The sequence below is a fragment of the Egretta garzetta genome, unplaced genomic scaffold (assembly GCF_000687185.1).
Source record: "Egretta garzetta isolate BGI_Z169 unplaced genomic scaffold, ASM68718v1 scaffold38, whole genome shotgun sequence".
NCBI classification, from domain to species: domain Eukaryota; kingdom Metazoa; phylum Chordata; class Aves; order Pelecaniformes; family Ardeidae; genus Egretta; species Egretta garzetta.
The window spans coordinates 142,646-154,589 of record NW_009260667.1 but is presented as its reverse complement, the minus strand read 5'-3'; the positions used below and the strand labels follow the sequence as shown (position 1 = coordinate 154,589).

Genomic DNA, 11,944 nt, shown 5'->3' with positions numbered 1-11,944 from the left:
TGGAAGGCAAGAGCTGCTCCAGTTCTCCTTTCCCCACTTTCAGCTGGACTTACAGGGCAACAAAAAAGAGGATAAAGGCTGGAAGATGACAAAAGACAGCAGGATGGGACAGTGATGCTCTGTCAGGAGGGTCTTCTTCCCTTGGGACAGAATGATTTTGCATCGAGGCCTGAGAAGTTTTCTGGTATTTCTGGGTCTAAAAAGTCCAATAAAAATTTAAGTGGGAAAACATACCAGAGTCACCCTTATTTTCTGTATTTATAGCTCCAGTTCTCACAATACCCCGCAGACATTACTGTCTAACCATACAAGGTTGTGTCCTCAATAAGGATGTCTCTGTATTATGGAAATTTCCCTTGAATTTGGCATGACCAGGAGCTGAGCACCCACCAGTGTGTGCAGAGGGGGAGCAGGGCACAGTGACCCTTTGTCGTGGTTTAACCCGGCTGGCAACTCAGCACCATGCAGCCACTCACTCACTCCCCCCCTCCCTCAGTGGGATGGGGGAGAGAATCGGAAAGAAAGTAAAAGGTTAGAGCCGAGCGCTGAGATAAAGACAGTTTAATGAGAGAGAATAATAATAATAGTAATAATGAGAATGATAACAGATATACAGAATATACAAAACGAATGATGCACAATGCAATTGCTCACCACCCACCGACCGATGCCCAGCCCGTCCCGAGCCACGATCAGTCCCCGAGCCGCGAGCAGTCCCCGAGCAGCGAGCAGTCTCCCCGCGACCGACCAACCGACTAACTCCCCCCGAGCATGACGTTATATGGTATGGAATAGCTCTTTGGTCAGTTTGGGTTAGCTGTCCTGGCTGTGCTCCCTCCCAGCTTGTTATGCACCTGGCCGAGCAGGAGAAGCTCAAAAAGTCCTTGAGTAGTCTGAGCACTACTTGGCAACAACTAAAAACATCAGTGTGTTATCAACATTCTTCTGGTACTAAATCCAAAACACAGCACTATGCTAGCTGCTATGAAGAAAATTAACTCTATCCCAGCCGAAAGCAGGACACCCTTGGATGAACACCAGGCAGAACCAGTACAAGCATGTGGGGAGCCCCAAGAGAGCAGGACATGGTTGCCAGCCACCGCCGTCATCCTCCAAAAGGAGCTTAAAGGGAGGCAGTTGCGTACATGGGTGGGGAGCGAGAATTGGAGAGGGTGCCTGCTCACACGCCTGCAGCTTTGCTGCCTCCAGTACTAGAACAAAAGCAATGCCAGCTCAGTCCCAGTCTGTGCTTGCTGGTACTGACAGGAAATCCAAGGGATGGCCTTGCTTCTGCAAGCTGGACTTTGCTCTGAGGGAATAGGGGTGTTCTGGCTGCATCCTTGTTAATGAACCCTTTTTTTCTACAAATAAATTATTAGCATCTCTCTGTTTTGATCCCCACAGGGAGCTGCAGTTCTCCCTCTGACTCAGCTATGTCAGGTGTGGACCCTGTCTGCTGCACACACTTACCCCACCGGAACACTAAGCACCCAGTTTCTGTCCTAGGTCTGTCTTGCCAGTGGTTCTAAGGCAGGAATCCTCCACCATAGCCTTACTGTGGGTAACCCATAAAATGTAATATCCTAGGTTAAGGTATTAGTGACCATGAGGCAGTGTCTTCTGATTTGCCATAGCTGGCTAAAGTGTTAAACCAACAAACTATCTTGTCATCTCTAAAATGTTCCTCCTTGCTAGTTAGCTCATGAGGGCTAAGAACCTTGCATCTTTTTTCATAGTAAAGCCCTCATCCCTATTGTTTCAATGAGCTTAGCTGGATTTTACTGGCAGGATCAGCCGCCAACCCTTGGAGAAGCCCAAGGTTGATACTGTGAATGGTGGTGCCTCAAAAACTAAATGTGGAGAAAGACTGCTTGCTGGGAGAAAACACAATTCCTTGAAACAGGACACAAAAGAACACCTTGAGTTTCTTCTAAGAACATAGAAAACTGGTCTTGCAACCAGTGGCAGTGTGTGGTGACTTACGGAAGCAAGGTCAATTTTCAGCATCAGAGGTTCTGATCCTGTGGGTAGGGGAAAGCTGTGAAGTGTATTTTTTTATCTTGAAACTACTGGGAAAATGCAGTAATTGTAAAGATTATTTTATCTGCCCACAGGAACTTTGCTAACCCAACTTCCAGTAACTTCTAATCTCCACCATGTCCTGTCTGAATTCTTGAAATGCTGCTCTTAAGTAACACTGACTTAAAAGAAAAACCAGCCTCCCACTGTGACTTATTACAGTGTATCACAACTATATTTAAAGGCACTTCACCTCCCTAGGTGAGGAAGAATTTAGATCTTCTACTATTTGTCAAGTAACGATGTTCTAACCTGGAGCCCATCATTTGCTGTTGGTTAAAACTGGCCAAACAATGAATGACCACAGCATCCTCTGCTTTGGAGCACCAAGAGAAGTAGGAAAGCTTTGCTTTTGTCAGTGTAGTACTACTGTTTCTTCCAAGGCAAGTACTGGGGAAACTTGGAGGTAACGGCAAGCAAAGGGAGCTGTTTTTTCTGCATTCTGAGACAAGCAAAAAGTGATGCTTCTATTTATTTCTCTATCGGGTATAAATGGGCTTTTTTGTATGAACTCCTTGCCTAAGGGTACCGTGGATAGTAAAGGTTTCTGTAGGTTGAGAAAGTGTCTGAACTGAGTCATGAAGGAAAAATTTCAAAGAGCTATGAAACGCGAAGACATCAACTCTGTCTTAGGATGTCCTTGAGTGCAAATCACTGGAAGCTACTAGATTACATTAGTGACATACGGTTACATATTGCCACCTTCTTGTATCATCTCCTTTGCATCCATTACTGGCCACAGATGGAGGCAGAGTACTGGGTTTGAGGGACTTTTTGTCTGATTTGGTAGAGACACTTCTATGTTCTTATGCTTTTTTAATGTTTCTGAATTAAATAAGACATGCAGAAGACAGCAATGAACCCCTCTTTTGTCTGTCCCATTGCAACCGGCTAGAAATTTTGCAGTTCCTATGTCAAACTTGGTGACATTGCTATAACGTATGTGCCAATCTCCATTTTTCCAAAGACTTACGTACAAGTATAAAGGCTTTCATATTTAAACACAGCTCTTGCTCATGGGCTCCCACCTGCACACCATTGGGTAAGGATGGGTGAGAGACTGTCAAAACCCGCTGGGATCATCCTAGTGACATCCTGTGTATCTCTGTCTTGAAAACTTCTCCAGCACAAGAGCTCTGAGCTGCCTGAGCCACAGATGTTAGCCACAGCATATCTATCCTCCATCCTGTCACACAGTCTTGGTTTGAAGACCTACAGGGCACAGATCATGTGGAAAGTTGTATCTGAGGTTCATTATTTCCTTTGTCAGAAATGAGCAATGTGGTTCCTATCTGAATTTGTCAAAAACTAGTTTCCAGCCACCAGATCTGATTTTACTTTTGCTACTTGGAAGAAAGACTCATCTCCTATCAGAAATCCATTCCCATGAAGATGTTGCTGGGTCTGATCGAATGGCCTTCTGACCATCTCTTTAGAAAACCAAACAGGGGTTGTGGATCCCTGGTGGAAAGTAATGAAGCCATTTCGAGTTACTGAGTCCTGCTCAGCAGCTGAGCTGCAGCAATGAGTTGGGCTTGCGTTCTGAGCTTGCTGCAAGCAGAAAGGATACGTGTAAGCATAAGCCACTGTGAACCATATTTTATTTGGCAACTGGAGCAGCCAAAGAGGTCACCTTCTCAAACCCAGATAATGAGCAGCAACTTTTAAAACTGTGGCAACCCCCTTGCTTTAGATGTGTGTCTGAGCCCTGAGCTAATTTACCCCCTCTGTGCACATTCAGTGCCTCATCACAAAGCTCGAGGGACTGAAGGGGGTGTGGAGACAAATTTCTCTTCTCATTTTTAAGTAGCATCAAAGTGAAGGCACACGAAGGGCGGTGAATGGTTTGCGCACTGTTGTGTAGCCCCTGACCACAATCCCAGTTTGAAAGCAAGCCAGAAGATTTGTACTATTGGGACCGCTTGGGACCTTTATTTGGGGCTCAGAGAGAAATTCCAGGCGGTGCCCACACTATGACTTTTCTCAGTCCTTCAAAAGCGGTGATTTAAAATTTGCCCTGTAATTAAATTATTATAACTAGCAGCAATTTTCTCCTGCTTGCAATTTAGTTCATATTAAATTTATCTCTATCGTTTTTGTCTGCATGACATGAATCTTGTTTTTAATTGACTAATTTAGATAGATCAAGAGATAAGGTTCTTCTGGGAGTAGGCACCCGAAGGCTCCAAACTTCTCATGTTGAATCACCGTATCAGCCCAGGGCCAGGGTAGTGAGGGTAAGGAAATATTCCTTCCTGCAGAGTTTATCAAGAGCACCTTGGGATCAGGGTAGCTAATTATTCAGACTAAACACTGCTTGAAGTTCTTATGAATGCAGATTTTATATACATAGAAAAGCTACATGTTAGAAGGATATAAAACCATAGCAATTCTTCAGTCGGGTAGTTTACCAGTTTGCAACTGGTTGGTTTTTTTTGAGCCTGACCTGATCCAAAGCCTGTGGAAGTCAGTGGAAAAACTCCAAAGAGACTCCTGGCTTTAAGTCAAGGAATTAAGTTGTATGTCTTAGTGCCATAGGATATTATTGCACTAAAGAGCTTACTAAGATTAAAAATGGGATTAGGCATTACCATCAATGAATGCAAAGAGGTTACACGTCTGGGATAAAGCTGCAAAGCTTTATTCTGCCTTTCAGAGAAGCAGACTCAGACTGGAGCCAAGAAAAAAAAATTATATACCATAGCATTACATACCATGAGGTGCATCTTGTATCTTGTGGAGAAAACTGGCACTAAAGGTAAGATGTGGAACTAAAATCTTACTGTTTTTTTCCAGGAAGTAGTTCTTGCTGATGAGTGAGATGAAGATGTCTCATGTACTCCCATGCTGTTTCTTTTGAGCCTTAGATTTTTGCTTTTTTTTTTTCTTTTTTTTAATATTTATTTTTCCATATGAGCTTTTGGTTGCTCCCTTAGCCCCTAGAGAATCAGCAAAGGCCCCCTTGGTGCTGCAGGGCAGAAGCCTGCAGAGGAGAAGAGAGGATGTGAGGAGACCTGGGCCAGCTGCTGTCAGTGGGAGCAGACGGAGGAGGTAAAAGCCTTTCCTGAAGTGCGTCGTCTGGCAGGAAAGAAAGGCGAAGCACACGGGAGGGAGGAGGCAGAAATGGGAGGAAAGAGGGGGCAGAGGGGGTGAGGGAGATGGGGAACAGACAGCGTAGCACCAGGGACCATGACAGGGGCACAGAGATGATGTGTGGGGATCAGGCCCCCCCCGCCTCAGCTCGAGGCAGGGCTGCTGAGCACTGCCACTTACTGCATGGGTGCCCGCACCGTGCTCCCGCGTGGGCTCTCTGGCGCTTGTGGAGGGCGAAGGGCGGGTACGACCGCCTTTCCCAAAGGGCTCTCTGGGTGCTAACAGGGGCATGGGTCTGAGCCAGTGGCTTTGGGGTTTTTTTTTTTTTGTTTCCAGAGAGAAATAATAACTCCTGACAGGTAACAGGGAGCAGGGGTGAAAGCTCAGGTCAGATGTTTTTCTTCCATCATATTAATGTGTTTCTATTTCTTCACTGGTTTTTTTTGTGTCTTGTTATCGAAAACTTACAGATGGCTGCTAAACAGAGCTACCTGTGTATTTAACTTTGATATTGTAATGGCTGAGCAGAAATTTCATATGAAAAACAAACTTACTTTGTATACATCACTACTGTATAGCTTGAGAGAAAGCAGCGATGGTGATGGCCCAGTGTGACTGCCCTGCCTCCTGCGGGAAGGACGCCTGATCCATACCAGATGTTCTCTGCGGGGGATTCTTGGATGTTTTCTACACTCCAGTCACAAATATCCTAAGAAACAGAGCCTTCCCACTTCCCATGGGAATGGGACAAGAGGCCAGCTTTCCCAAGGAAAGCATTTTTTAGGGCTTCTTGACAACAGCTACTTAAAATTTTGCTGTCTTGTTATGTTCAGATAGATATTTCTTGGGTCATCCCAGCTAATATTTGTCCCCCTTTGTTATCTATACCCTACAGCTACCTCCAGATGGGAATCACAACTCCACCTGGCTGTTTCAGGGGGCTGTGCTTGCTGGAGCAAATTCCCTGCTGCCTGTGGAGTCCTTGCTCCTTGTTTCTTCATCTTTCTATCTGTATGTTCCTTTCCTCTCCCTTCCCCTTCTGCATTAGCTCAAAATGCCTAACCGTTTATCAGCTTCGGTCCTCAAAATGCCTAGAATTGAATGCAGCTTTCTGGGTGGGGATGCAACAATGTTAAGTTCTTCTAAGATTTCTCATAATATAACTCCCTGTGGTAATAATTCTGTATGGGCAGCTTTAGTCCAAAATTACTTCATTTGCTGACTATATTTTATTCCAATTTCATTGCTGACTTGTTTACTCCTTGCTCATGTCTGCGACTGGTGCTTACCAGATTTCCTACTTTAAGATTTGTCCCTGATGCCTCCATCTGCGTGTTCCTCCTCCCAACTGTCTATGTGACCTGGCCATGTACTGACATTTTCAAGACTGTGTGTGCTGCATCTCCACTGTCCCCCCCACCTTGTTATTGAAGTTCAGCATCCACAGGCTGGAATAACACACTGGCTTGGAGATCAGGATTATTACTAATTCATTAGCTCCCAGTGATGTATTTATACAAAGTGCCTAGCATGGAAAGACCTTGATCCCGGTGAGGGTTTCTGGTAACACTGCAGTTGCTAAAGCCAGATCTAACACTGCTTCTTGTTTCCCGTGTGGTCGGCCTGCTGTTATTTTTCTTCCTTTACTTTCCAACCTGCAGCCAGCTCCCCTGGTGCAGACAGATGCAAGCTTGCTATGACCCTGATGGCAGCTGCCGGGATGGTAAGGTACAGGTTCAAGCTGACTTGCATCCAGCTAGCTTGTGAGATGAGCAGAAGAGCTTGCTTTCTCCTCGTGCAATGAGAATTTGTGCCTCAGGTCGCTTGCAGGGCAGAAACCTCTGCATGGCTGAGGAACTGGCCCTGTCTTCCTATATCTGTCTATAACCTGCTGTGCCCCTGTTCACCCTCTGTAAGCCTGCATAGATCACACTGCCAAGGGGCGTGTGCTAAAAACCTGCATTGGAGGGGGTGTTGGCAGTCCTGGGATTTCCATCTTTTACTCCTCTTAATGTCCTAATTGGATGTGAGGGGAAACAAAACACAGGTTATTGAGTTCTTCTTATGGCTTTTCTCCTAAAAACACAAGCAACAGATTCTCCCACTGATTTTATTCCCGGTTAGCTAATCTATCACCTGTGGTTACATGGCCGTTGTGGTGGTAGTCTGGAGCAACCCTTGCTCCCACATTTTGGTGGGTTTCTTCTTTCCAAGCTCTCTTTCTTCCTGGGTGGTTGTGCTATTTCAGCTACTATCTCCCAGATGGACCAAGGCCTCTTAAGGGAAAAGCTCAGCTTGCTCAGTGGATGCCCCTTGTAGATATTTTGCGCCTTGTGTGGATGCTTTTCTTCCGGTACTGTGACAGGCTTGGAGCTCCTGCAAGTACTCCTTGGCCATCTGCCATACCCCACCTGGCATGGTCAGCAGGGCAGAGCCAGGTACACTGCTTTGGCAGGCAGCTCACAGAGCAGGGGCTTCACCTCATTGCTGCTCCACACTCTCCATGTCCTTGAGGGAATCTTTCCTTCCTATGCACTTTTCCTGTGCTCACCGCTGTCCTGACCAAGCTCTCAGGGTACCAGAAGTCTTCTCCACTCCCAGTGCCCCCCCGGACTGAAGTTATACTCTGTAGGTAATATAGTTCACCTATTTGTGCCATATCCTTGGTCTGCCAAGCCATCCAGACAGCCTGGCATATGTTGCATACGTGCTGGTGATCGCTATGCTCAGCCACTTCATTTACAGCCTCAGGAATGTGAGAGGCCCTCAGAAAAATGCCAGAGACAAGAAAGTGTTTGAAAATGCCTGAAGGCAATGAGCCTTCATAGTGAAAGTATCCATTTCACCCAGCAGGAGCAGCAAGGGCCAAAATCCTCACCACAGTTATGCCAAACTTCATGAAGGGGGACCCCATAAAAAATGAGAGCACTTGTTAAAGATAAGCTAAAAGTTGCAGCTGATAGAATTCAATCCTTATGTCCTCCCAGCACAGGAGCTTCAGCCATCCCACCCCTCCAGGTGCCGTATACCCTGGGAGCTGTAGGCGCTCCCTGCATTGGGCAGTCAGGACAACCTCTGGAGGGGCAGGTGCCCAAAATTGGGGTACTAAGCTGAGCCCAGCCTTAACAACCCTGGCAGCACTACGGGGACTGGGAACAAGATTTCAAAGCTGAGCAGTCCAGTATTAGCAAATGCAAAAGCTGATCATATTCATAAGCATGTGATACTATCTTTAATTTTAATTGCATGATCTCCTGTTCTTTTTTTTTTTTTTTAATCTGTCTAGATTTGAATCAGAGTGGTGCGGTGATGCTGAAACAGATTGTTATCTGGAATAACCTGCCCACCCTGAGTGATGCTCAACAAGTCATTCCTGTGAGGCATTACATAAATGCTCTCAAAATATATACTCGTTGTTCCTCGGACCTCCAGGCTGAGGCCCTGGATCTTACAGTATGGGTGAGATCAGACCCCGAGAGAGTGCAACTCACTAATGGGTACTCATAGCTGCAACCACAACCAACGACAGCTGCATTTTAAACACCAAGATATAATGTTGAGTAGTCTGAAAAATCAGGTACTAGAAACCTAAAGGTGATGGATACTCTTGACATTACTTTTGCTAACTCTCAAGATCCCATACATAAAATAGAAAAATGCCCCACAAAACACACAGGGATATTGTCAGATTATGTTCGTTAGGCCGTACCGTATAGATAAATAGCACAGGGGACTGTGATAGTGGCTTGAGTCTGAGTGAGGTGCTGATTTGCAAACTGTTGGAGGATGGGAGTCTTGCACTGAGGATCTTCAGATCTCATGAAGAACCCAACTTACACTGAAGATTTTTATTTTTAAACTGGGATTCCTGAGGTGATTTAGAGATGTTTGGGGAGGAAAAGCAAGATGAGTGCTCCTCACTTTCCCTGAGGTTCATTCTTCTTTTCTTGCAGATATTTAGGTTTATTTAACTTTCTCCCTACAGCCAGAAACTGAGGTGAGTGAGGATGGGACTTATCTTTGAGGGCACTCTGGGCATGACATAGAATTAGGCATCAGCTAAACCCAGCTTTAAAGTTGGTGCTATTAAATAGCAGTAACCACGTGAAAGGACATTTCTCTACGGCTTTCAAACTGATGTTGGGAAAGGATTTGTAAAAAGCTCCCCCTCAAATTACTCCTGGCTAACTCATGTTTGTGTCTCACAGGATAGAGAGCATTCAAAGACAAAAGACTTTCAACTAGACACTCAGTGATGAGGTGCAAGAAAAAAGCTCCAAAGATGGCACAAACCCCCTCATTTTCTAAGGCTGAGCCTTGGCAGCATACCCCAGTAGGCAATTGAACCTGTCCAACTTGAAACCCCAGTGAGTGTTTAGAAAGTTCAGCAAGGACAATAAGCAAAAGGACATGAGTGTTTGCAGCTCTATCTCGCAGTTACAGCAATGAGAAGGAACTAAGCGGCGTTCATCTCTCGGTCATTTATTGCTACGGGGTAGAAACATGCTGACACTCGGTTGTATACAAAGTCCCAAAGGACATAACTGGCTAAAACATTTCAGCCCTAAGGAAATCCTGTACACTACGCCTGGAAGAATGCACCAGTCATCACTCAGGGAAAAACTGCTTCTCTGGTGCTGTCACAGTTAGTCTTTATTGCCTGTTGTTTGGAGAGAAACAACAGGCTCTCTCCAGCTACCTGAAAGGAGGCTGTAGTGAGGTGGGGGTCGGCCTCTTCTCCCTGGTAACAGATGATAGGACGAGGGGGAATGGTTTGAAGCTGCGCCAGGGCAGGTTTAGGTTAGATATTAGGAAAAACTTCTTCACTGAAAGGGTTGTCAGGCTCTGGAATGAAATAGCTGCTTTTCTCTCATGAGGAGTGGTGAGGGGCTTTCAGGGCTTTCCTTAGGAAAGGATTTTAGAATGAAAAGCTAAGTCATCTGTGTTTCTTTGGATATATTTTGTACGCAAGTCAGACTACATTCTTAGGATTTTAAAAACATTTTTAATTAATTTTTATTGCTTTTGACTTGTTTTTATAGTAAAAGAACAAAGAATAACGTATTACAATGTATACAGACTGAAGTCCTTCAACAAGCTACTTTAACACATTTGCTTTCTTGCACCATAGCCATCTCTCACTGTTTGAAAAATTGAAGTTTCAGGTGTTATAGCTCATTAGAAAAAGCTCAGAACCTCAGACAAAACAACTGTGAGGGTGTTATAAGATTCCTCTTCTAAGTCTCAAAATTCCTTACAAGTAAAGGAACAAATGTAATCCCTATTAATGAATAGAAATTATTTTAAAAATAACTAACAAACTGTGTTGACTCAAAACATCTTCTGACACAGCTCATCAGCCAGGCATGGAGCTGGGGTATGTGTGCCTTCCTGTTGGACTCCTCTAGGACGGAGAATAGAGTGGGTCTCTGATGGGAGCAGGGGTTATGGCAGTCAGGTGTGAGACTACACCAGGACCCTTCCATTTGCTGAAATGCTTCAGTCGCTGGACTAAGGAAGACTTTGCTTTTGCTCCAGTGTTTTCTGACAGAGGATCTCACTATTTTTGGACTGTTTTCCCAAGGCCTGGGATGAAAAAGGAGCAAAGGGACAAATTCAAAGGTTCTCCTCCTGTTGTTCTCCTGCTTAAAAAAGGGAAAACTCCATGATGGTAGAGGCAGTCACCTTGCAGGATCCACAACGGGATCCGATGGGTCTTTTCCCAGATAGAAGAGGACTGACTGAGAAGGTGGAGTAAGGATCACATGCTACAGGATGGTGTAACGTGAGGGAAAGCACAAGAGCATTGACACAGGAACATTCACATTTAACCACAGAAGGAGAGAGCTAGCACATGAGCTTGAAAAAAAATTAAATCCGTCCCCTACAGTAAAAGCTAAATAAAACATGATTTACATAAAGAACACTTAGGGAAAGCAAGGTGAGAAAGGCAGGAGAAATTAGGAGTAAGTGGGAAGGACAGACTGCTTCTGCCCGAGGAAATAGCTGTGTGCTGCAATTAGCTAAATGGTACGTGACTTCGGTGCTGTGATTGTGTTGCGGTTCTGAACCACTCATTGCTTTACTGCTGTTTCTAATGGCAGGAGTGCTGAATAATAAAAGCTGTACCCTGGACTGCCAACAGAAATTTCCTTTAGCTTTTGGTGCTGAAGCTATATTTTAAATGAAAACTGCTAGCTTTTATTTCTGGAATAACAGTAGCGGATAACTATAGCACAGCCATGGATTTATAGCAATGCTTTATGCGTGGGGATCGATCTTTTAGGCTGAATTTGCTCTCCTCTCCACAACCACTCCTTGCTCCCATGAACATGTTCAGCATAGGAAAGATAAGCTGGGGGGAGGCAGCTCTCACGCAATGAGGCTCGTCAAGCTGAAGGCAATGATTAAAAATGCCATCTCCTCCTATGAATATTACGTAGTTACAACAAAGCTCGCTCCTTGCCTCCAAACAAAACAAAAGCCCTTCCTTAATGCCAGGACAGCAGGGAATCTTGGTGCCTTCCCTGAGCATTTAAGTGGTTATCAGTGCCTCACCGCTCACCAGCACTCAGGCTGCCAGAGACCAGGAGACACAAATCGATAGGGTTAAGTGGATTCACTCTGTGCTTGCCTGCGTATACACATCCCAACCTCCCCCTGCCTCCCCACCTCCTCTGCTGTTATCCCCCCCTGGGAACCACCATTTGCCTGCTTGCCCAGACAAGCTCCGGAGCTTGAAGTTGCCAGGGGGTGAGGAGAAAAGCCTTCC

The 11,944-nt window shown here is 45.2% G+C and overlaps 1 protein-coding gene across 1 annotated transcript in view; it reads right to left on the bottom strand.

Moving 5' to 3' along the window:
* Nucleotides 1-10,223: 10,223 nt before the first annotated feature.
* The window catches only part of PDE6H (phosphodiesterase 6H), an 8,950-nt gene continuing 7,229 nt past the window's right edge, over nucleotides 10,224-11,944 (bottom strand). The window contains exon 4 of the mRNA XM_009645578.2: nucleotides 10,224-11,944. This exon is cut by the window's right edge and continues 1,145 nt beyond it. The gene's annotated coding sequence lies outside the window, so the exon portion shown is untranslated.